A 22,076-nucleotide genomic window follows, 5' to 3' on the forward strand; every position below is an offset into this window, starting at 1 on the left:
GTATGCAGAGTTCTGTATAATACAAAACTGGGCATTCTGAATGTACAGTGCCCTGCTCCAGTAAGCCACAGATCAAAAGCAGCCAAAGAAATATATTCGGTCCAACATTATAGATATTTGGGTTTTTTTCACTGAAAAAACAAAGGTTATTGTTTTATTTTAATGAAAATACGTTAATGATTTTCATTTAATACCTTTACATACCATCAACTTAGTTCAGTTGTACAATTGCATTTTCAACATGGCATTGTGTACATTGCCTGATCCAGTAACTCGGTATCTAATCCGAATATATCTGTGTGCAGTATCAACAACACGTTTGTACAGTGATCATTAACTTTGAATGTGTAACCCCATCCTACATATCCCACTACCTCCCTCCTAGGCCCTGGCAGTCGTTCTGCATCATAGACCACTGTTATGTCCTGTATACATGTTGTTCGTCCAGTGCTGTAGACAAACTTGTACTTTGACCCTCTGCTCACCTATTATACAGTAACTATGTACACTTCCTCAGCGTCAATGCCTATTGTGTGTTCACGGTGTCAGAAATGTTGCCTGGGTTAGTGCCTTTGAAGGCTTCTAGCAGTGTGTTCCAGTCTAATGAAATCGGGTTCTTCCTAAGCCCTCAGTCCTCCTCCCTGTGCAGAGTAATGCTTTTGGCTTCCCCCATCTTGTGATTTCGCTGTGCCAGAAGTGTATTGCAGGAGGTTTAGCTGATTTCCAGCGCATGGTGATGGATCTCTTGGCTACTATAAACTCTAAATCCATGAAGCAAAGCTGAACCTTCTGCGACTTGCTACGTTTCCAGAGGCCCAACAAGCACTTGAGTATCGAGCCCTCTATTAAAAGGTGTGTGGTCTCTTCTGTTATTTGTTTAACCCTACCCAAGAGCTCTTAAAGGCACGGGCAAGCCCATAGCATATGTATGTGGTCCGCTTCCAATATTTTGCAACGGGGAAAGTGATGTGTCATGTCCGGGTACATCTTCTGTAAGCGACATGGTGTTAAGTAAGCACTGTGCAGGACCATATATTGTATGAACTTAAACTTGGCATTACGGGATACCATCGGTGGGTGCTCCAGGATATCCGCCAATTCTCTGTCCGGGAGTTCCCTGCCCGCATCCGCCACCCATTGAGCCACAAGGCCGTCCAGGGGCATTAACGTGTGCCCGGATGCTCAAATATTGCCCTTTGATAAGGTGGCTACCCTGCCCCATATTATAGAGTGATTTAACTAATTGTTGCGTCTTGGGTTCCTCCCGGTGTGGAGACCAGTGTTTCTTAACATATTGCAGTAGTGAAGCATGAACCATATACAATGTGTTTAGTGCCCCCGTTTCCTGTACGAAATTATCGTGGTCCATCAGGGTCTCCCCACTAAAGAGTGCCCCTACTGTACTCACCCCTGCATCTAGCCACTGTCCGAGATTGTGTTTCGTGAGTCTACCACTCAAAAGTGGGATCCCCACTAACGAGATGTTACCTGCGTAAGGGCTGCAACTAGACGTGTATTTCAGAGCTTTCTTCCAGCATGTCAGTGCGGCGTGCAATGAAGGCGGTACTGTCATGGGGATTTCACATTGTGCCAATAACATTGCGTGTAGCTGTCCTTGTTCAATGTTTTTGTTAGTGAAGTCGATCTCATGCAAGTTGCGCCCCGCCGTCCAGTAGGACAGCCACTGCAGTTGTCTTGCATAATAATAGGCCCGGAAGTCCGGCGCGCCCAGGGCCCCTCCCCTCAAGTCTATTTGTAATTTCTTAAGGCTCACTCTGCAACGACCCGTACCTCAAATGAGGTCTGTTAGTATGGTGTTGAGGGTATTAATGATGATATGGGGTACAATAATTGGCAAATTGAGAAAATAATAAAGGAGCCGTGGTAGCACCACCATTTTAGACACTGCCACTCGACCCATTGCCGAGAGAGGCAACGTGGTTCAGAAAGCCACCTGTGAGCATATTTCCCTGATGGCCTTGTTTAGATTTCCTTCCAGCATGTCCGCATGGGAGTGATATAGATTGATACCCTGATATTTAAACGTGTGCTGCGCTACGGGTAGGGAGAGCAACCCGAGATTAATTCTGTCAGTGCGTGGTTGGGCTTGAAAAAAGAAGACAGTCGATTTTGATTAATTTATGGCTAAGCCAGAGATCTGTCCAAAGTCGGCGAATATTCCCGGTATTGGGTCTAGACCCCCCAGAAGATCCCTTACATAAATAATGATATCATCCGCATTCGCGGAGATCAGATGCGTGATTGTGCCTTTTTGTATCCCACATTTAATGGGGCCCTGCCGCAGACGGAGAGCCAACGGCCCCAGCGCTAGTACAAACAAGAGTGGGGACAAGGGGCAGCCTTGTCTCGTGCCCCTTTATATTGGATATTCCCGAGAGATGTGCTTACCAGTCCTAACCCTCGCTGTCCGGGTATCATAGAGCCATCTAATATAGTCGGAGGACATCCCAAATTTTGCAATTGCTTAAACATATCCCAGGATAGCGTGTCAAACACCTGTCGCAGGTCTAGTGCAATACAGCCAGCATGGTGGAATCTCTCTAGGTCTGATGCCACTATATGGCGTGACCTTCTTATATTTAATGATGTGCTGCAGGCTAGTAGAAAACCACACTGGTCATTATGTATTAACCTGTTTAAGTAAGGTTGTAATCTATTCGCCAAACTTTTACACAATATTTTGTACTCGGTTGCCAATAACGAAAATGGACGGTAAACCGACATGTACTGCATATCCCTCCCTGGTTTTGGCAGCGTTACTACTAAGGCCTGCGCCGTGGTACAGGGGAGGTGGCCCAGTACCAGCTACTTGTTGTAAAGTTCCTTCATTTGAGGCAGCAGAATCTCCGAGTAAGTGTCGAAGAAATCCACCAGCAAGCCATCTAGACCCGTCGCTTTATTACGCGGGAGTCCGTTAATAGCTGCCTTTATTTCGGCCCTGGTTATAGGGCCAGCCATGGTGTCTTCCAGGTCCGCTGGTGCTTGCGGGTAAGGTAGATTTTCAAGAAATATGTCTATTAGGGCTTCGTCCAGAACCGACGGCTTGTTATACAGTGTTTCATAGTATGTGCTAAAAGCCCCATTAATATAATGTTGCGTGTACTCCATGCTACCCCTGGGCGTGATGATCTGGCTGATGACAGTGGCCGGTCGATCATCCTTGATAATCTTAGCCAACAGTGCATCCGATTTGTCTGCCTCCGAGTGTTTTGTCTGGGTGTATGCCCTGTGATTGATTATTCTAAGGGTTTCCAATCGCTCCGTGTGTTGTATGTGTGCCTCCTGTAATGCAGCCTGTTGTGTGGGGTCTATTGCTGCTTATTGTTCAAGCCCTCCCATCATGTCCTCAACCGTTTTTAGGTTCTTGTGTACCTCTGCCTTGCTCCCACCGTGGCGCTGGTCGCAGTCCCTCTAATTACCGCTTTAATGCATCTCATTCAATCAGAATTGTGGATGCAGTGTTTCTATTTTCAGAGAAGTAATGGGTAAGTGTATTTGACAGTGTACTGCGGAACACTGTGTCCTCCAGTAGTTGGGGCCAGAGCTTCCACGTGGGCACCAGGGTGGCTATCCTGCCCCAACTAAGGGAAATCTCCAGTGGGTTGTGATCGAAGAACGTTTTTGGTAAATGTGTGGTGTGAGTGACCTGATCTGCTATGGAGAGAGAGCATAGGATTCAATCAATCCTGGTATGCAACTGGTGCATCGGGAGTAAAAAGAGTATACTTTGGTCATTTGATTGTGTTGTCTCCACATATCACAGAGGGACCACCCCTCCACCCAACTGCGTAGCGCTGCTGCTTGTTTACTAGCCAACGTGCCACGGAGAGGCAGATGTGACCGGTGAAGCCCAATATCCACGACTGCATTACAATCTCCCCCCAAGATTTATGGGTATGACTCCCAGCCTGCCAGTATCGTGTTTAGTCCCAAGAAATATTTGTTCTGATAACAATTTGGAGCGCATATAGACCCCAACACTATTGGCGCTCATTCCAGTGTGCCCCGTAAAAATATGTATCTGCCCAGCGCATCTATCCACTTATCCAGCATTACAAAGGGGACGCTGTATGTAACCCATATTGTCACTCCCCTAGAAAAGGATGAGTAATTAGTAGTAAAGATCTGACCCCTCCATTTCTTTCGCATCTTTGCAGCTTCCGTGTCCATCAGATGTGATTCCTAAAGAAAGACAATGTGTGCCTGCCGTCGCAGTAATTGTGCGTGTACCCTGCACAGAGCCCAGGCCCCGGATATTCCACGTGATTAATTTATGCTTGTCTAGCTTGTGCATTGCCTGTTAAATGCGGTGGGTCGGGGGGATGCCAACCCCAAACAAGACTTGTCAACTGTTGCCTGCCAGAGTCCATAAATTCCCATTTAAACGTTAATACAAGGCCCTATTTGGGAACTAAACAAAGCCGAACCAAAAACAAAACACATTGAACTTTGATATAGTAAACTCTAGAAATCACAAGTGGGGGGCTAGCTTCCACGCCAACCATGTAAAAACAATCACATGTAATCACAATCACATGTAATCATCCGAGTTAATACTTTTATCATTATCCTATCACATTTTCAGGGAATAAAAAGGATATACGTGTCCATGAGTTCTCTTACCGGGTGGCACGAAGCCCCATGCCTTGAGTATATGCTGGGTAATCGATATTCCCGTTCATGGACCCAGCAGATCGTCTGCAGTTAGTGGTGTTACTGTGGGGAACAACGTCAAGCTGTTTTCTGAGTCTGATCGCACTGTGCTGCCCTCCGAAGATTCTGAGTCCCGTCGGATGACCTTGTCTCTGGACGTAGTCTCTGCCTCCAGCGCCACATCCTTGCTTCTCTGCACCCTGCTCTTGAGTGGCGCCAGGGATTGACAAGTTACCAGGAGCCTTTGTGTTCCAACGTGAACGTCGGCCTTGTGATAGTTTGGGGCTGTTGGGCGGCCTCCGTGTGGTCTACCCAGACAGTGGATCCGGATCCATGACTTCGATCCACTCCTCCGCATCTTCCGGACTCTCAAAGAAGTATGTCTTTTGGTCATAAATTATTTTCAGGCGGGCAGGGAACAGCAGTGCATATTTTAAGTTCAGGTCTCGTAGCTTCTTAATAAGAGGATCTACGGCGTTGGACCATGAGTGTGTAATCAGGATACAGGGAGATCTGGCTGTTCTCAAATTGGATCTCTGACTGCTCATACGCTTTCTGGAGGAGGACATCTCGATCCCTGTAATTTTGGACCCTGACGATGAGTGGCCTCGGCGGAGCTCCCACCTTCGGTCGCCCATTAGGGATTCTGTGAGCCCTTTTGATGCAGGAAAAAATCTGATAGACCATCAGGGGCTACATGTGTGCGGGACCAGCGTTCCATGAAGGTAGTGGTGTACGACCATTCGGTTAGTTCCGGGAGTCCAATCACGCGTATATTATTCCTTCTGGCTTTGCCCTCCGCATCTTCAACCCTGTCCAGGAGGCCTGTGACTTGCTTCTGTAGTGTTTGAATTTGCAGCGTATGTTCTTTATGTTGAGGCAGTAGTTCTCCCAGTGCTAAGTTGTTATCTTTTACTGTAGTTGCCAGCTTGGCGTGGTCTGCTTTGAGCAGGGAAAAGCCAGTCGTTAATGCGCCAAGTTGTTGCTCTATCTAGATTCCCAGACCTCGCACAATATCAGCTCCAGTTTGTCCTCGCCTTCCATTTCGTTCGTGGGTGGCACACATGTAAGTGATTGTGGGTTTGCATTGAGCTCCTGGTCGTCTGTGGATTGCGAGCTAGTGGCTGGCGCATCCTGGAGCTTGGCTTTTGGGCGCCCCTATGTCACACAGTGTATATCTGTACCAGTCTGCTATCCTGCAATGTAACAGGGGCTGTGTGCTTTATGTGAGGGGCTGCCTTGGGCGCTCTCCCTTCAGTATCCTCCGCTTGGGATGCAGTGCCGCCGCCAGCACACTCGGTGATAAGAACTGCCTCACACATGCACCTCCGGGATCAGAGCGCCCGGGGACTCCCGGCATACCGCCGAGTAGTCCAGGAGCAGCAGGGACCCACTCAGCGACGGCACGGGCATCCAGCCGGCTCCGCAGGACTCAGCACAGGCAACACGGGACAGCTGCAGCGCCATACAGGTCTCAGCCTCCACTCCTCTGTAGTCGGCGGCCGGTGGGAAGGCCGTGTTATGATTTTCAGTGTGCAGCGTTGGCGCCACAGCCTCCCAGCGCAAGGGCGTGTTATTTATTGTCTGTCCTCCACTCTGGTCGCACAGCATGACTCGATGGGCCTGGCACTCGGTGATTAGTCAGATAACTGTACCCCGGCTCTGGAGCTCTCCTAAGCAGCGGCTGCCATGATCAGCGGTTAGCCACGCCCCCAAAGGTTAAAGTTAGTTAAGTGAATATGTCAGTGACAACATTTATTTAGGGGTTTGTATAGAGCCAGAATCGACTCCAAGGAGTATCTCTGCGCTTTTATGGAAACGTTATGACAAGGATATGGGATATTTTTATTAATAGCAAAACAGAGTGGTTTTTAGAAGTTTCCTAAAGGCCAAATGATTAGGACATTCTTCTAAAGAGAGGGGGAGTTCATTCCAGTATTTTGGTCCGAGGTAAGATAAGAGATTTTCCTCCTAGTTTCACTTTCTTAATTTTAGGGATTGTCAAAAGATGGTGGGTGCTAGACCTCAGATCTCAAGGGATGATATGGAATGAATTTTTCTGCCAGATATTCAGGCCAAGGTTGAATAGTGCTTTATGAATGATACAGCAGATCTTAAATTTTATCCGCTGGCGAATTGGTAGCCAGTGGAGTTTAAGAAGAAGAGGACGAGAGGGAAAACGAGAGGGAGATCTCGGTGGTATATTCAGGACCAGACGTGCGCCGTGTTCTGAATCACCTGTAGTTTATTAATTGATGCTTCATTAGCTGAGAGCAAGAGACTATTACAATAGTCTAAGCGGCTCAGTATAAGAGCTTGGGTTAGTGTCTTTCTTACATTACAGAGTCTGGAAGAAGAGGAAAGACGCGTCGCAGTAAGCCCAGAGTGTTGAAGCAGATACCAGCTGTCTGGCCAACATGTTCTTTAAGAGTGGGGGCCTGATCTAGCCGGACTCCCAAGTTTTTATCTGAATTTTTGGGAATAGGAAGTTTACCAAGATTGATGGGCCTCCAATTGGGGGACCATAGCCTGGGGGCATCTCCAAAGAGAAGAAGTTCGGTCTTCCCAACATTACACTTCAAAAAATTATTCCTCATCCATTGCGATATAGCATTCATGCCTGAAGAGAAGGTCTCCTGAATAGCTGGAGTTAGTTTGTCAAAGGGAAAGAGTAACTGCGTATCGTCCGCATAAGATATTGGAATAAACCAGAATTTCCTTAGAACATTTGCCAAGGGAGCCACGTAGATATTAAATAAAGTAGTGCTAAAACAGGAGCCCTGTGGGACTCCCTTTGTAAGTTCAATGGGTTCCGAACGATACGAGCCCTGATTTACTGTCTGAGTGCGACCAGATAAAAAGCTTTAAATAACAAAAGAAGTGCCAATACTGTAAAGGTTTGAAACTGAATAATCTGAAAACATCTGAACTAAACAAGATGTTGAAATCTCACAATAGTGAGCAGAATTAATCTTTTATTTTTAAATGAGAAATTTTTGCATAAATTTGGTTTCTGATTTCACCAACTTTAACGAATTATTTTGACCTTATATACACTATATATACAAAATTACAACCATCATAATTACAAAAAACAATTTACTACATATATAGTCAACATTCATTCAAACCTCAATCACTCAATCTCAAAGACAACCACAGACAAACAAATAATTGTACACTGGAATAACAAAATTCTCAGGAAGCCATATATACATTTTTCAATTGACTTAAAACAAGGTTGATCTAAATTCAGGCTACATAAAGTCTACGCGTTTCGAACTCCTTGTTGTTGATGGAGTTCTCATCAGGACCAGAATCTCTGCTCAACAGAGAAGCTATGGTTGATTGTGAATGCAATACCGTTGTTCAATCCGAATTTAATATTAGGGTGATGCCGCGAGGGTAAGACGGACCGCTGGGATTCAGTTCCAGCTACTGGATTCCGCGGGCTACCGTTGGATTAAATCCTCCGTTTTCAGTGGTGGCGCCTGCAAGGTCTAGCAGACGAGCCGCGTTCAGTTCCAAGTGCCTCCTAGTGTGTTGGCAATGTCCGATGCATTTCCGGGTCCTTCGGACATTGCCAACACACTAGGAGGCACTTGGAACTGAACGCGGCTCGTCTGCTAGACCTTGCAGGCGCCACCATTGAAAACGGAGGATTTAATCCAACGGTAGCCCGCTGAATCCAGTAGCTGGAACTGAATCCCAGCGGTCCGTCTTACCCTCGCGGCATCCCCCTAATATTAAATTCGGATTGAATGACGGTATTGCATTCACAATCAACCATAGCTTCTCTGTTGAGCAGAGATTCTGGTCCTGATGAGAACTCCATCAACAACAAGGAGTTCGAAACGCGTAGACTTTATGTAGCCTGAATTTAGATCAACCTTGTTTTAAGTCAATTGAAAAATGTATATATGGCTTCCTGAGAATTTTGTTATTCCAGTGTACAATTATTTGTTTGTCTGTGGTTGTCTTTGAGATTGAGTGATTGAGGTTTGAATGAATGTTGACTATATATGTAGTAAATTGTTTTTTGTAATTATGATGGTTGTAATTTTGTATATATAGTGTATATAAGGTCAAAAAAATTCGTTAAAGTTGATGAAATCAAAAACCAAATTTATGCAAAAATTTCTCATTTAAAAATAAAAGATTAATTCTGCTCACTATTGTGAGATTTCAACATCTTGTTTAGTTCAGATGTTTTAACATTATTCAGTTTTAAACCTTTACAGTATTGGCACTTCTTTTGTTATTTAATGCTTGTGGCTAAGCCTTGCTGTTGGGAGCCCTGACCCAGTGGTGGTTTTTCCAGATAAAAAGCTTGCCATCCAACGGAAGGCAGAATCTCTTAGTCCTTCTTCCTTCAGCCTTCTGAGTAAAATTTGATGGGAAACCATGTCGAATGCGGCGGATAGGTCTAATAGCACCAAAATCATTGAATGTCCTTTGTCTAGGGTCATTTTGATGTTATCTGTGACCACTAGCAAGGCTGATTCGGTGCTATATTTGGGCCTGAAACCTGATTGACAGAGGTCTAGGTTGCCTGACAATTCGACATAACTAGAGAGGTGTTTGTTGACATGCTTCTCTAGTAATTTACTCAAGAATGGCAGAAGTGATAATAGGCCAAAGATTGGTCAGATCAGTCAGAGGAGCCTTGGTGTTGTTCTGAATAGGCATTATCTGAGCTGCTTTCCATACAGATGGAACATAACCTTCTTCCAGGGAAAGATTAAAAAGATATCCAATCAATGGAGGAAGTTGAGGAATAAGAGTCTTAGCTATTTTTGCAGGAATTATATCACAGGGGGAGCCGGTCTTCACTTGATGCATTAAGGCTTCTACTTCTATGATAGTAAGTGATGGAAAATTTCCAAGCAGCATGGAAGAAGTCAATTCTGCTGTGTCTGATTCCACAGTTTGCACTGAAGAAGTGTTCCCTAAAGAAACAATATTATCATAGATGGACTCAATTTTTTCAGATAAATAGGATGCGATGTTATCACAGAGTGTCTGTGATGGTCTGTCTTTATTGTCACATGCCGTAGGATTTATGAACGAATGGAGGATGTTAAATAAAACCTTCGGCTTATTAACGGCCGAGGTTAGTTGGGTGGAAATATAGTTCTTACGTGTGAGCTTAATGCTAGTGTGGTAGTCAGACAGAGAGGTTAAGAATTTGATTTTGTCGCTTTCCTCATGGGTAGCGCGCCATTTCCTCTCGTGTTTTCTGCATGATCTTTTTTTTGTAAGTAGCTCAGGCGTAAACCAGGCCGCTTGCTGACGTTTAGAGTAGGTGGAGAGACATTTGACTGCTGCTAAATGATCAATAGTCTTAGTCAGTGCAGAATTATACTTAGAAAGTGCTTGCTCTAGGTTATCCAAAGGATCCCTTTGAGGCTTTTCCAAGGAGGCTTGGAAAATTTCTGGGAAGACTTTCTGCCATTGCCTATTTTTTATTTTTTTTCTAAAGACGTTTATTAGCATTCGTAAGTCGTACACAATGTGGAGCCTACAACCCTGGGGCCGGCTGCAACACGACAATCAGTAGAAATAGAAATCATACATAGTTCTTCAACCAATACCATCAGATCTGTTAGCATGGAAAGTACTGTATGCATCATATATACTCACATTTCGCTGGCAGCCCAGTGGCAGTGGGCTCGCACGCGACTGCTGGAGCGCGACTGCCTTTAATTTTAAAATCAATCTCTGGTTCCCCGCTGACCACTAGCGGTGCACTTCGCTTCCCTGACCTGTCCTGCTGATTACGAGCGGCGGACCCTAATTTTAATCGTCCTTTCACCACTTGCCCTGCTGATTACTAGCAGCGTTTTTTAACTACCTACCTTCTCTTCTGCAGCCAATCCATCCGCTGTGGCCGGACCGCTTGCCGGTGCTCCTCAGCGTTCGTGGGCGCCATCTTGGGTAGGGAAGGGCGGCGATCCTCGCCACACCCCCCTCGTCATCTCCCTACTTAGGACCTGCCTCCTCTTTCCTCCAGTGATCGCTGGCAGCCCAGTGGCAGTGGGCTCGCACGCGACTGCTGGAGCGCGACTACCTTTAATTTTAAAATCAATCTCTGGTTCCCCGCTGACCACTAGCGGTGCACTTCGCTTCCCTGACCTGTCCTGCTGATTACGAGCGGCGTACCCTAATTTTAATCATCCTTTCACCACTTGCCCTGCTGATTACTAGCAGCGTTTTTTAACTACCTACCTTCTCTTCTGCAGCCAACCCATCCGCTGTGGCCGGACCGCTTGCCGGTGCTCCTCAGCGTTCGTGGGCGCCATCTTGGGTAGGGTTGGGCGGCGATCCTCGCCACACCCCCCTCGTCATCTCCCTACTTAGGACCTGCCTCCTCTTTCCTCCAGTGATCGCTGGCAGCCCAGTGGCAGTGGGCTCGCACGCGACTGCTGGAGCGCGACTGCCTTTAATTTTAAAATCAATCTCTGGTTCCCCGCTGACCACTAGCGGTGCACTTCGCTTCCCTGACCTGTCCTGCTGATTACGAGCGGCGGACCCTAATTTTAATCGCCCTTTCACCACTTGCCCTGCTGATTACTAGCAGCGTTTTTTAACTACCTACCTTCTCTTCTGCAGCCAACCCATCCGCTGTGGCCGGACCGCTTGCCGGTGCTCCTCAGCGTTCGTGGGCGCCATCTTGGGTAGGGTTGGGCGGCGATCCTCGCCACACCCCCCTCGTCATCTCCCTACTTAGGACCTGCCTCCTCTTTCCTCCAGTGATCGCTGGCAGCCCAGTGGCAGTGGGCTCGCACGCGACTGCTGGAGCGCGACTGCCTTTAATTTTAAAATCAATCTCTGGTTCCCCGCTGACCACTAGCGGTGCACTTCGCTTCCCTGACCTGTCCTGCTGATTACGAGCGGCGGACCCTAATTTTAATCGTCCTTTCACCACTTGCCCTGCTGATTACTAGCAGCGTTTTTTAACTACCTACCTTCTCTTCTGCAGCCAACCCATCCGCTGTGGCCGGACCGCTTGCCGGTGCTCCTCAGCGTTCGTGGGCGCCATCTTGGGTAGGGTTGGGCGGCGATCCTCGCCACACCCCCCTCGTCATCTCCCTACTTAGGACCTGCCTCCTCTTTCCTCCAGTGATCGCTGGCAGCCCAGTGGCAGTGGGCTCGCACGCGACTGCTGGAGCGCGACTGCCTTTAATTTTAAAATCAATCTCTGGTTCCCCGCTGACCACTAGCGGTGCACTTCGCTTCCCTGACCTGTCCTGCTGATTACGAGCGGCGGACCCTAATTTTAATCGTCCTTTCACCACTTGCCCTGCTGATTACTAGCAGCGTTTTTTAACTACCTACCTTCTCTTCTGCAGCCAACCCATCCGCTGTGGCCGGACCGCTTGCCGGTGCTCCTCAGCGTTCGTGGGCGCCATCTTGGGTAGGGTTGGGCGGCGATCCTCGCCACACCCCCCTCGTCATCTCCCTACTTAAACGGCCATTATGTGTCAGCGCAGCGGACGAGCGCAGCGGGCGCGTCGTAGGCGTGCCGTAGTTGCGCCAGAGTTAAGCCCGTCTGCGCCCGTCCGCGGCTGGCAGGGGCAAGGGGCAGGGGATGCTAGCCATATCACCTCTTATACCGCTAGGCAATTGAGAGACTTCAACTTACCTGGACTGGCTCTCCCCTTAGTCACCATGGGAAAACTCACTGCACTTGGTATTTTATGCAATCCCCCTCCCCCACACGACCCCCCTATCCCTCGGACTGCCCCCGTACAGATTCACAATACCATCCGGGTACTATTCTTAAACACCCGTTCAATGGTCAGACATCATGGTAGATATTTTCACCTTGTTGTTACAAGAAAATCCTGACCTCCTTTTGCTGACCGAGTCTTGGCTCACGGAGGACTCCCTCCCTGACATCTTAGCAGCCCTTCCCCCAGATTATTTTATTCTCCATGCTGGCCGTATTGCCGATCACCCTGGTGGGGGGGTGGCTGCCATTATTTCTAAACGATTCCATCTCATTTCCTCATCCTCATTCGCACTCCCACAAGTAGATAACCTGATTATTAACTTGGGGATGGAAGCTGGGGCTTTCTCCTTCGCCCTTCTATATCGCCCTCCCCGACCCATGCCAGATTTTGCGGAGAAACTATGCGAACATCTGACTGCCCTTTTGCCATCACTACCTAGTTTCGCCCTATTTGGGGATTTCAATCATTGGTTCAATGATGCCAATGCTGGGGCACAAGCCACAGCACTATCCCAGACTCTGACAAGTCTGAACATGAGTCAGCATGTTGCCTCCCCCACGCATGTAAAAGGCCATATACTAGATCAGATCTGGACCTTGAATCTAACCCTCTCACCGCCTTCTACATCTCCATGCGTGTGGTCAGACCACTACATAGTCGACACGACCATCACTCTCAGTGGGCGAACCAAGGCCCCCTTGATGGCACGCAAATGGAATAACTATGATTCCAAGGGATTTTTATCTACCCTGGCTTCCACTTGTCCGAACACCTCCCCTCTCGATGATGTTAATAGGATTGACACTAACATCCGTAGCTGGCTAAAAGGGGCTAGTGACCAATTTGCCCCAGTAATTAAGTTCCCTTGTACTAGACATCCTAATGCCAACCGGTGGTTCTCCGACAACCTCAAGAAAATGAAACTTGAGGTACGTCAACTGGAACGTATCTGGAGGCGGGATTATTCCCTGTTATCCAGACAGAAATATGTAACAGCTCGGAGAGAATATAAATCAGCTATCCTTTCAGCCAAATCGGAGCATATTTCCGACAGAATTCTCTCAGCCACCAACAAATCCCGTGAGGTGTTCAGGATCATGAACGAACTGACCACGGACGACAGGACCCTCCCAGCCCAAACCCCGACCAAAGAGACCTGCGATGCCCTCAACCTCTTTTTCATCGAAAAAATTATCAAAATTAAAGATTCTATCACCCCTGCCCTACAGCCGCCATTATCTTTGGACACCCTCCCGGACAATCTATTATCTCTCACTTTGCTTCCCACCTTAGATCCTCCTACCTTGGCGAAATTAGCCATCCGTGTAAAATCCGGCTCCCCGGACGACCACTGTCCTCCCGCGGTATTGCGTGATGTTTGCCTTAAGCTGCCTGAATGTATACTACCCCTCCTGAATGCTTCCCTTACCTCTGGCACAGTCCCTGGTTCCTTCAAGGAAGCCACTCTTGTGCCTCTCCTGAAGAAACCAGGGGCTGATGCTGCTGAACCCTCTAACTATCGCCCAATATCCTTGCTGCCTTATTTGTCAAAACTCCTTGAAGCCCATGTCACCTGGTGTCTCTCTAATTTCATCGAGAGTTCCTGCTTCCTTGAGTTCAATCAGGCCGGCTTTAGGCCGGCCCATTCCACGGAAGCTGTCATCCTGGCAGTTATGGACACTCTGAGAGGGAATGCAGATGCCAAGAGACCACAGGCTCTGGTCCTTCTGGACCTGTCTGCCGCGTTCGACACGGTGGATCATGACATCCTTCTCCACCGTGTCGGACAAGCTGGCATCCAGGGCTCAGCCCTTAGGTGGGTGGAATCATTCTTGACAGGAAGATCACAAGCTGTACGCCTTGGTCCCTTCACTGCATCAAAATCCCCCATCACTTGTGGTGTCCCCCAAGGTTCTTCACTTTCCCCGTTATTATTTAATCTTTATCTTCGCCCTTTAATCCACTCCCTCCATAATTGGGACGTTACCGTCTTCAATTATGCTGATGATCTGCAGCTCGTCTTTCCACTCGATTCTCCTCAGGCAACTAACAACTTCCACGCCGTTATGACTCATATCCATCAATGGATGAATCTGAACCAGTTAAAACTTAACCCTGGAAAGACCGAGCTACTCCTTCCTGGCTCCAGTGCCGCATATTGGGGTCCGCAGTTCTGGCCCCCCGACCTGGGTCCCCCCCTACACCACTCAAGGCCGTTAGGAGTTTGGGGGTGACGATCGACGCCGAATTGTCACTCAAAGCTCAAGTGTGTGCCACGATTTCTTCGTGTATGTTCCAACTCCGAAAAATCCGGAAGATCAGGCACCTACTTCCACATGCGGCTCTGTGTCAGGTCGTCATGTCCCTTGTCATATCGCGCCTTGACTTCTCTAATTCCCTCTATTATGCACTTCCGCGATTCCTCTTGCACCGCCTCCGGGTCGTACAAAACCAGCCGGCCCGCCTCATATTTAAGATCCCTAGGTGGCAATCTGCGAAGCTTTTGCTCCGCAAGCTTCATTGGCTGCCAGTGAAGGAGAGAGCAGCCTTCAAGATGGGCTGCATGGTATTCAAATCCCTTCATTGCTCCTGTCCTGTTTTTTTTAAATCCTTGGTCACTTTGTATCAACCAGCACGTTCCCTCCGCTCAGCCTCCCTTCACTTGGTTGTTATCCCCAAATTTAAACGTAATAAATTTGGAGGTCGTCGATTTGCTTTTCTTGCCCCTAAACTCTGGAATTCCCTTCCCCTGACCATCAAATCCAGCAATTCCCTTTTTCAGTTTAGGAAACTCCTTAAGACTTTTCTGTTTACTCTTTCTGAATAATTTTTTCTGTTTTCACCTACATGTCCCTTCAGCCAGCGCCAAGAAACCCTCGGGTGTTAGCGCGCTTAAAAAGTATCATTTAACATAACATAACATAACATTTCGTATTTACATTCAAATGGCGTCTTATTTTTTCATTTTATAACAAAAGGAACCAAAGCTATAAACTCAACAGTTCTAATCCGGTTTACCTAGAAAGTCCGTAGTGTCGACGAGGTATTATCCCGGTATCCGCTGTGCTGATACATATGGTAGTCTAATATAGACCCTATGATCATTTTTATTTAGATGTGTTTCGTTGATTCACGTATTTAATCGGTCAATACATGGAAGTACATTGCCCTCATGTAACGGTAAGCTTCATTCCCAATATCATTACATTAGAGAAATTGCAGCACAGGTAAGTAAAGCAGCCTTATTGTATGCGGGGTATATTCGGCTTATATCAAGCCCTGCGGTAGTGAGGCTAGGTCGCCTATGCTCTACGACATATCTGTATTATACTGGCTATTATTCCGTTTGTGGGGCAATGTGTTCTCAGGATGTTGTGTATTGGTGTCCTGTAGGAGGCGGCATGGGTGTGTAACTCTTGTGTGTGTCCACCCCACGTCCAGCTGACAGTGTGTGGTATCATTTGGTGTGTCATTCGGTCAGTGACGTCGCGCAATGATTGTGTCTAGACCTCCTGATCCATACAATGAATAACTGAGCATTCATGGCGGTTTAACCCGCCATATTAGTTCCCAAACCAGTTCCAATCGGGGAGCAAAAGACCCAAAAGGGTAATCAACCATGAAGCGATAATACGGATGCGTCAAGTGCCTCTAAACGTTCACCGAGTGGGACGAGGAAGGAAGAAAAAGTGAAACAAAAGGTTATACGGAAGAACAAGGGGGGGAAGTTTAGGGGAAGTGGGGTTGTGAGGTGTGTCAGGGGGGTATCGTGTCGTGTCGTGTATCATTGGACTTTCCCGTGGGTGGGCGCTCGGACCCGTGGCCAGTGTGGCAGAGGCATGTTACAATCAGTACTCAATGGAGCGGGGGAGGCCAAGCCCCCTCCGACCTGGAGGCGTCATATCGCCTTTCTGCCATTGCCTATGCGGCATACGAAGATCTTGACGTATATGCCCCTATGTTCAGCCTTATTACTCTTAATAGTGAATTCAATTAAAGCATGTTCGGTCCATGTCAATTGCATTGGTTGTTCACACTGTATATTAGGAGAATTAGAAAAGATGATATCCAGTGTATGTCCAGCCATATGAGTAGGACCTTCATTCAATTTATTTAAATTTAGTAATGCGAGATACTCCAGAAAAGCCAAAGACTCCACATTATTAGAGCTTTCACTATGAACGTTAAAGTCGCCCAATAACACAAAATTAGTACTGGTAAGAACATGAGGGGTAATAAGTTCGATAAGTGAGTTTGAAAATTCAGTTAAGGGGCCAGGAGGGCCGATAGATCAAGGCTCCTTTCCAGCTAACTTGGGCGGAAAGGTCTACACGAAAGATAAGAGCTTCCATTTTAGAATCCCAATATTCGTCCAAGACATTTATACTCTCTCTATGTACAATAGCAAGCCCTACCCCCATCTTAATTGGTCTATCCATTCTAATAAACCTGTATCCCTCTGGAACTGCTAAGGCATTGGAAGGTGTAGTATGTGGTTTGAGCCAGGTTTCCGTTAGAAAACAAAGTTCTGGTTGTATTGAAGAAAGTAAATCCCAGATTTCAATAGAATGTTTGGGGAGGGAGCGCACGTTGCAAAGTATGTTTTTCCATTTTAGCTGGTCTTTAGTTGTAGTATGTAACTCACGTTGCGAAAGGGCTATATTTATGTGATAAGAGGTCTTATTTGTTAACTGATGGTCAGAGTTAACCCAGGTCTGTTTAGTTTCAACATTATTACTTTGATAATGGCAGTGCCTACACGAAAATGGTCCTACAATTATGGGCGCAGGATGATTATGACAGACTGAAAAATTCATATTTCTAAAATTTAGCAATTCTTGGCTAGAGTAACACATTGTATTTTTTGCGCTACTTACGACTGTGGCAGCCCGATCAGGGGTCCTGGCCTCTGGCGCTGTCCTGGCGTGGATGGGCGCAGACGGGCTTGCCTTTGGCGCTCCACCGGCGCGTCCGCTGCGCTTTGCTTGCACCATCCGGTTAAATGGGGGAGGTTGGAGTACTAGAGCGCCAACCTCCTTCCTCCGGAAATGAGGAAATTTAGCAGCCAAGAAGGATTAAAAATAATGCAAGGCTCCCTCCACATCAATCGAGCAACGCTCACGGTGGACCATGGAGTCTGGCACAAGAGGTATGTGAGCCCAACAGTTTAAAATTACAATTCCAAAATACAAAAATGCAGGTAATTCGAGATGTCAGTGTTCAAGAATAAATGAAAAATCACTCCGCTTACAAGTAATAGCGCGTCCGTATTAACATTGTGAACTGAAAAAAACACAAATTCAGCAGTTTTAGTTAGCAGGGATAACTATAACTTGTGCCCCTGCCATGTACTGTTTATGACCTCAAATATTACATCACTCGTGACATGTTCTATGACATCACTGATGCCATCTCAAATTACATTATCCAATGAGTGTGTTAGTTTGTTTTATAGTTTAAATAGTGGCGGGTAGCTACCATGTTACTTTTCTACCTAACTTTGTACAGCCTGTGGCCAGCTAACAGGTGTAAGTCTTTACAAAACGCATGTGCTTCTAATGCATCAGAGGTGTGTAGAGGTATTGAACACGTTCTAAATCTTTGTATTGAAGAGTAACTCTCTGTGCAGATAACAGTTGACGACTTGTGTCCAGTATGTTGCACACAAGGTTTTTGGTTCTGCGGAATAAGTTTCCAACAGGGCAAAGAATCTACGTAGTACATACGAAGTGTTGTAAGCAGACTTGAGTTATTAGACAGAATCGTCTCAGCATGACATTTTCTACATAACATAGAAGACTGTGTGCAGCTACTAGCCTATGTACATGTGCTATTTTTGTTTCAAAAGTCAGACTATCTATAAAGTTTTCACCACAGTATGAAGGCTGCAGTATGACCTTTAGCATTTTCAGACCTTTGTTATTTTAAGGGAATAGTGTCTTTTTTGAGAAGTGTTGCATTGTGTTCACTGTTTTTAGTAAATACTTTTTCACACTCCTTGGTGCATTTCTCATGAGAGTTTCACTGTCTGCAAATAGTGCGGTACAGAATAAACTTTCTCTATAAACACTGTTTACAGTACCCACTTTTCTGCTAACATCAATTTAATTTCTCAATGTAGGTTTGGTGACTGTAAGGGGTTTGATACAGAAAAAAGCTGTCCATAGTTGGTCATTCATTTTAGAACAGACGGTGAGAATATTGAGGAACTTGGCTATCTCGGGGTGGAGCTAGCTCGCAACCGAGATGGCTGCTTGAGCCGAAGCTCCCCCGCTTCTGAGACTATCCTACCAGTTATCCTGTCGATAGCCGGGCCCTCTGGCTCTCGAAACACTGCTTTTTGACTCCGCAACAACGGGGCTGTCACCCAGCGATTTTCACCCCCCGTGCCGCTGGAGAGCGCTGCTCCGCTTGCCTGGGCCTAGCCGTGAGTGAGGCTGAGGCACGGCCTACTGAGCACCGGGGTTGAGTTGCTGCTGACCCCTCGGGTGCTACGACGCTGGTGGTGCACTGGGCCGCCTGGGGAGAGCTCCGCTGGGGACCGGATTTCAATGCGTGCACCCACCGGCTCCCGCGGATGGTGAGAAGGTGGGTGGGGAGCCGTGCGGAGTGTGACGCGCTGCCTGCATCTCTGGCCACGGTGAAGAAATCGAGCGCCCGGCTCCGATCGCGACTGTGGGCTGCGGACCCCCGAGGAGGCCCCGCGGCCGGCGCGATTGGTCTTCGTGCGCGGCCGGGGCCTCTTATTGCCCTCCTGGAGCCCTCTGCGTGCGGGGGGGCCCGTGACTGCTTCCCGGGTGCGGGATAAGGGGGGGCGCTTTACGCCGGCCCTGAATCTTGCGGTCGAGCCTCCCCACCTCCCTCCCCCCCCTTGCTGGAGGCGAGCTGCGGGGTCGAGGCAGGAGATAGTCATCCTGGGAGAGGCACAAGACACGAGCCACACGGGACCACCCTGCGGACCCCCCCACCTTTGGGCTGACGTTTGGGGTGTGGACTGTGGCTGCCCCTGCTGAGGGACTCCGATCTTGTTGAGACACGGGGCTACCCCAGGGGAGAGTGCTTCTGTCCTGGGGCAACGAGTGACCCCCTGCTGTGCGGCCCGAGGATTTGGCCCTGATTCGCTTCCCACTGCGGATGGAGCGGTAGGTTGGCCCTGCCGCCCAGTATTACCCTGGTGCGGACTGTGCACTGCTGAAGCTTGGAGCTCCCAGGCTTTTTGGAGCTGGCGACTGGTGGTGTTGCTCTGGGGGTCTGACCCGGAATATCGACTGTCTCGGACCCGCGCACTCTCGACAGGGCTGTGTGACGGGCTGAAGTGGGCTGTGTGCGGCCTCTACCATTGGAGTTCCCCCAACGTAACTGGGATCGCGAACTAGCGCAGATAGAAAGCAGTTGGGCCGCTATGGGTCACCCGGACAGGTCTCAGCCTAAGCTGACGTTCGACAATAGAAGGTCCAAGTCCAGCGACCCCCGCCGTGCGCAGAGAAGGATGGTGCAGGGTCCGCGGAGGGGGGAGTCGAGACGGAACCAGACATCCGCAACATCCTGCTAGCCATGGAAAAGAATGTACAGGGCGGTATCGCCTCCCTCGGGACGAAGATGGACGCCCTCACATATCGAATGGACCGGATGGCGGAACGGCTAGATAAGCACGCTGAACGCCTTGATATGTCGGAGCGTTGCATTGGCGAGGTGGAGGAGGCACATACAACTTTGGACTCCGAACATAAACAGCTGGGCAATGTAATTCAAATCTTACAGGACAAAGCGGAGGACTTAGAGACGCCGTCCCGCAGATGTAACATACGAATTACGGGCCTGCCGGAAAGTACTCAGACGGGCAACATGGAACAGTTGAAGCCCTTTTGAAAAAGCTGCTGGGAGAAGAAGCCTTCTCGGCGATGTTTGTTGTTGAGAGGGCGCACCACACCTTGGGCCCGAGACCTAAGCCTGGAGCTCCGCCACGTCCTATTGTAGCCAAGCTGCTTAATTATAGGGACCGGGACACTGCATTGAAGCTTGCTCGAGAGAAACAACCGCTGCTCTAAGAGGGGTCCACACTTTCTCTCTTCCCGGACTTTGCGACGCGGGTGCAGGAGGCGAGGCGCCAGTTCATGCCAATGAAGCGACAACTTCGGGAACTTGGGTTTGACTACGCCATGCTGTACTCCTCCAAGTTAAGAGTCAACAGGCAGGGGACGTCCACGATATTCACGGACCCGCGGGCGCTTCAGGCCATGAAAGACTGGTGCAGGGATGCGCGGCACTCATCGGAGAACGGACGATCAGGCGACCCTGCTGAAGGCTTTCTGGATGACCAGGATTGAACACGAGGACTGCGACTGGTTGAGGTATTTTAATAGTCAGGGGCAGTTGCACGCTTGGGTGGCCCTTCTCCTGATTCTCGCTGTTGATATTGCTGGACTGCGCTGCTGTTCTAGTGGCGCTTTATCTCCTGGACACTGCTGCTATTATGGGCAGATGATTACGCGGGGAGTGTTGGAAGGGGGGGAGGGGGAATGTTCCAATGGCTGCCAATTTCATCATATCAATCTCTTTGCAACTGCACCCTGAGTGATACTGTATCTATAGTGCTTGGGGGTGGATATCTGCCCTCTGGCTTCCTATTAAGGCACTGGCTCCAGGAGGCGTGCTTTGTGTTCGGGACTGCTATCCCTAAGGTGGGGAGGTGTGGACAGTAATAATGTTCTGGAGTTCCTCACTGTTTTCGGAGTTTTATCATGCTGTATGAGGTCACGTGCTATGACTTTTGCTTTTGTTCCAGAGGCGGGGGGGTTGGGGGCCGCAGCGAGTTCTACAGAGAGATATAGTTATAGACTTGATGTAAGCAAGTTACCTACGCCCCTGCGTGTTCTCCACCTTTGAGAGAGGTTCCTCCGCTTGGGGGTCCTTCTTCATATTTGATTTGCTTTTGTATTTTTAATTTTGTGTTAGCTTTAAGGCTGGTGGGAGGAGGGTTGCGGGGGGGGGGGTTGAGATTTGGAGATTTGGAGTTGTGAGGGGGGTTGTAGCGCAGTTCAGGTTGGGTGGGAAGATGGGGCGTGGCCGAGTTGGGGTTGAGCAGGCGTGGGGGGGGAATAAGGGTAGATTCACATGTTCTTCTTTTGGAGCTGCCTGTGGGTGGTCGGATTGTTTGTTTGCTGTTTGTAAAATAGTGACTCTTGCTGGTACAGGCGAGACTCAGCGGATGCGCTGGTCGCTGATGAGGACTGTTACGTTTGTTTAGCTATATGCACCATTTCCCCTGCTCTAACACAACAGATACAAGACGCTGACACTATTACATTCCTGACGTGGGATGTGCGTGGACTGAACGACCACAGAAAGGTCAGGCGTGTGCTCGAGTATCTCTCGAGACATGCCATAGATATAGCTCTACTTCAGGAAACTCACCTACACCCAGTCAGTCCAACGCTACGTTATAGGGGTTTACATAACAATATACACTCGGCAGGTTTCACCTCTCACGCCAGGGGCGTCTTAACCTGGGTGAATCCTAGAGCCTCCCTGACACTGACTCCACTTGCCACGGACGATAAGGGACGATATGTAATAACAAAATGTGTCGGAAAGGGAATGTCTATACATATAGTCAACTCTTACGGCCCTAACTATGACTGCCCCTCCTTTTATTCAACTTTGGAC

General features: G+C 48.3%; 1 protein-coding gene across 3 annotated transcripts in view; it reads left to right on the forward strand.

The window, feature by feature from the left end:
• The window catches only part of NBAS (NBAS subunit of NRZ tethering complex), a 2,361,081-nt gene that overhangs the window by 641,197 nt on the left and 1,697,808 nt on the right, over window positions 1–22,076 (forward strand). The gene's annotated exons all lie outside the window — the stretch shown is intronic.

Source organism: Lissotriton helveticus, chromosome 6 (assembly GCF_964261635.1).
Source record: "Lissotriton helveticus chromosome 6, aLisHel1.1, whole genome shotgun sequence".
Classification (NCBI taxonomy): domain Eukaryota; kingdom Metazoa; phylum Chordata; class Amphibia; order Caudata; family Salamandridae; genus Lissotriton; species Lissotriton helveticus.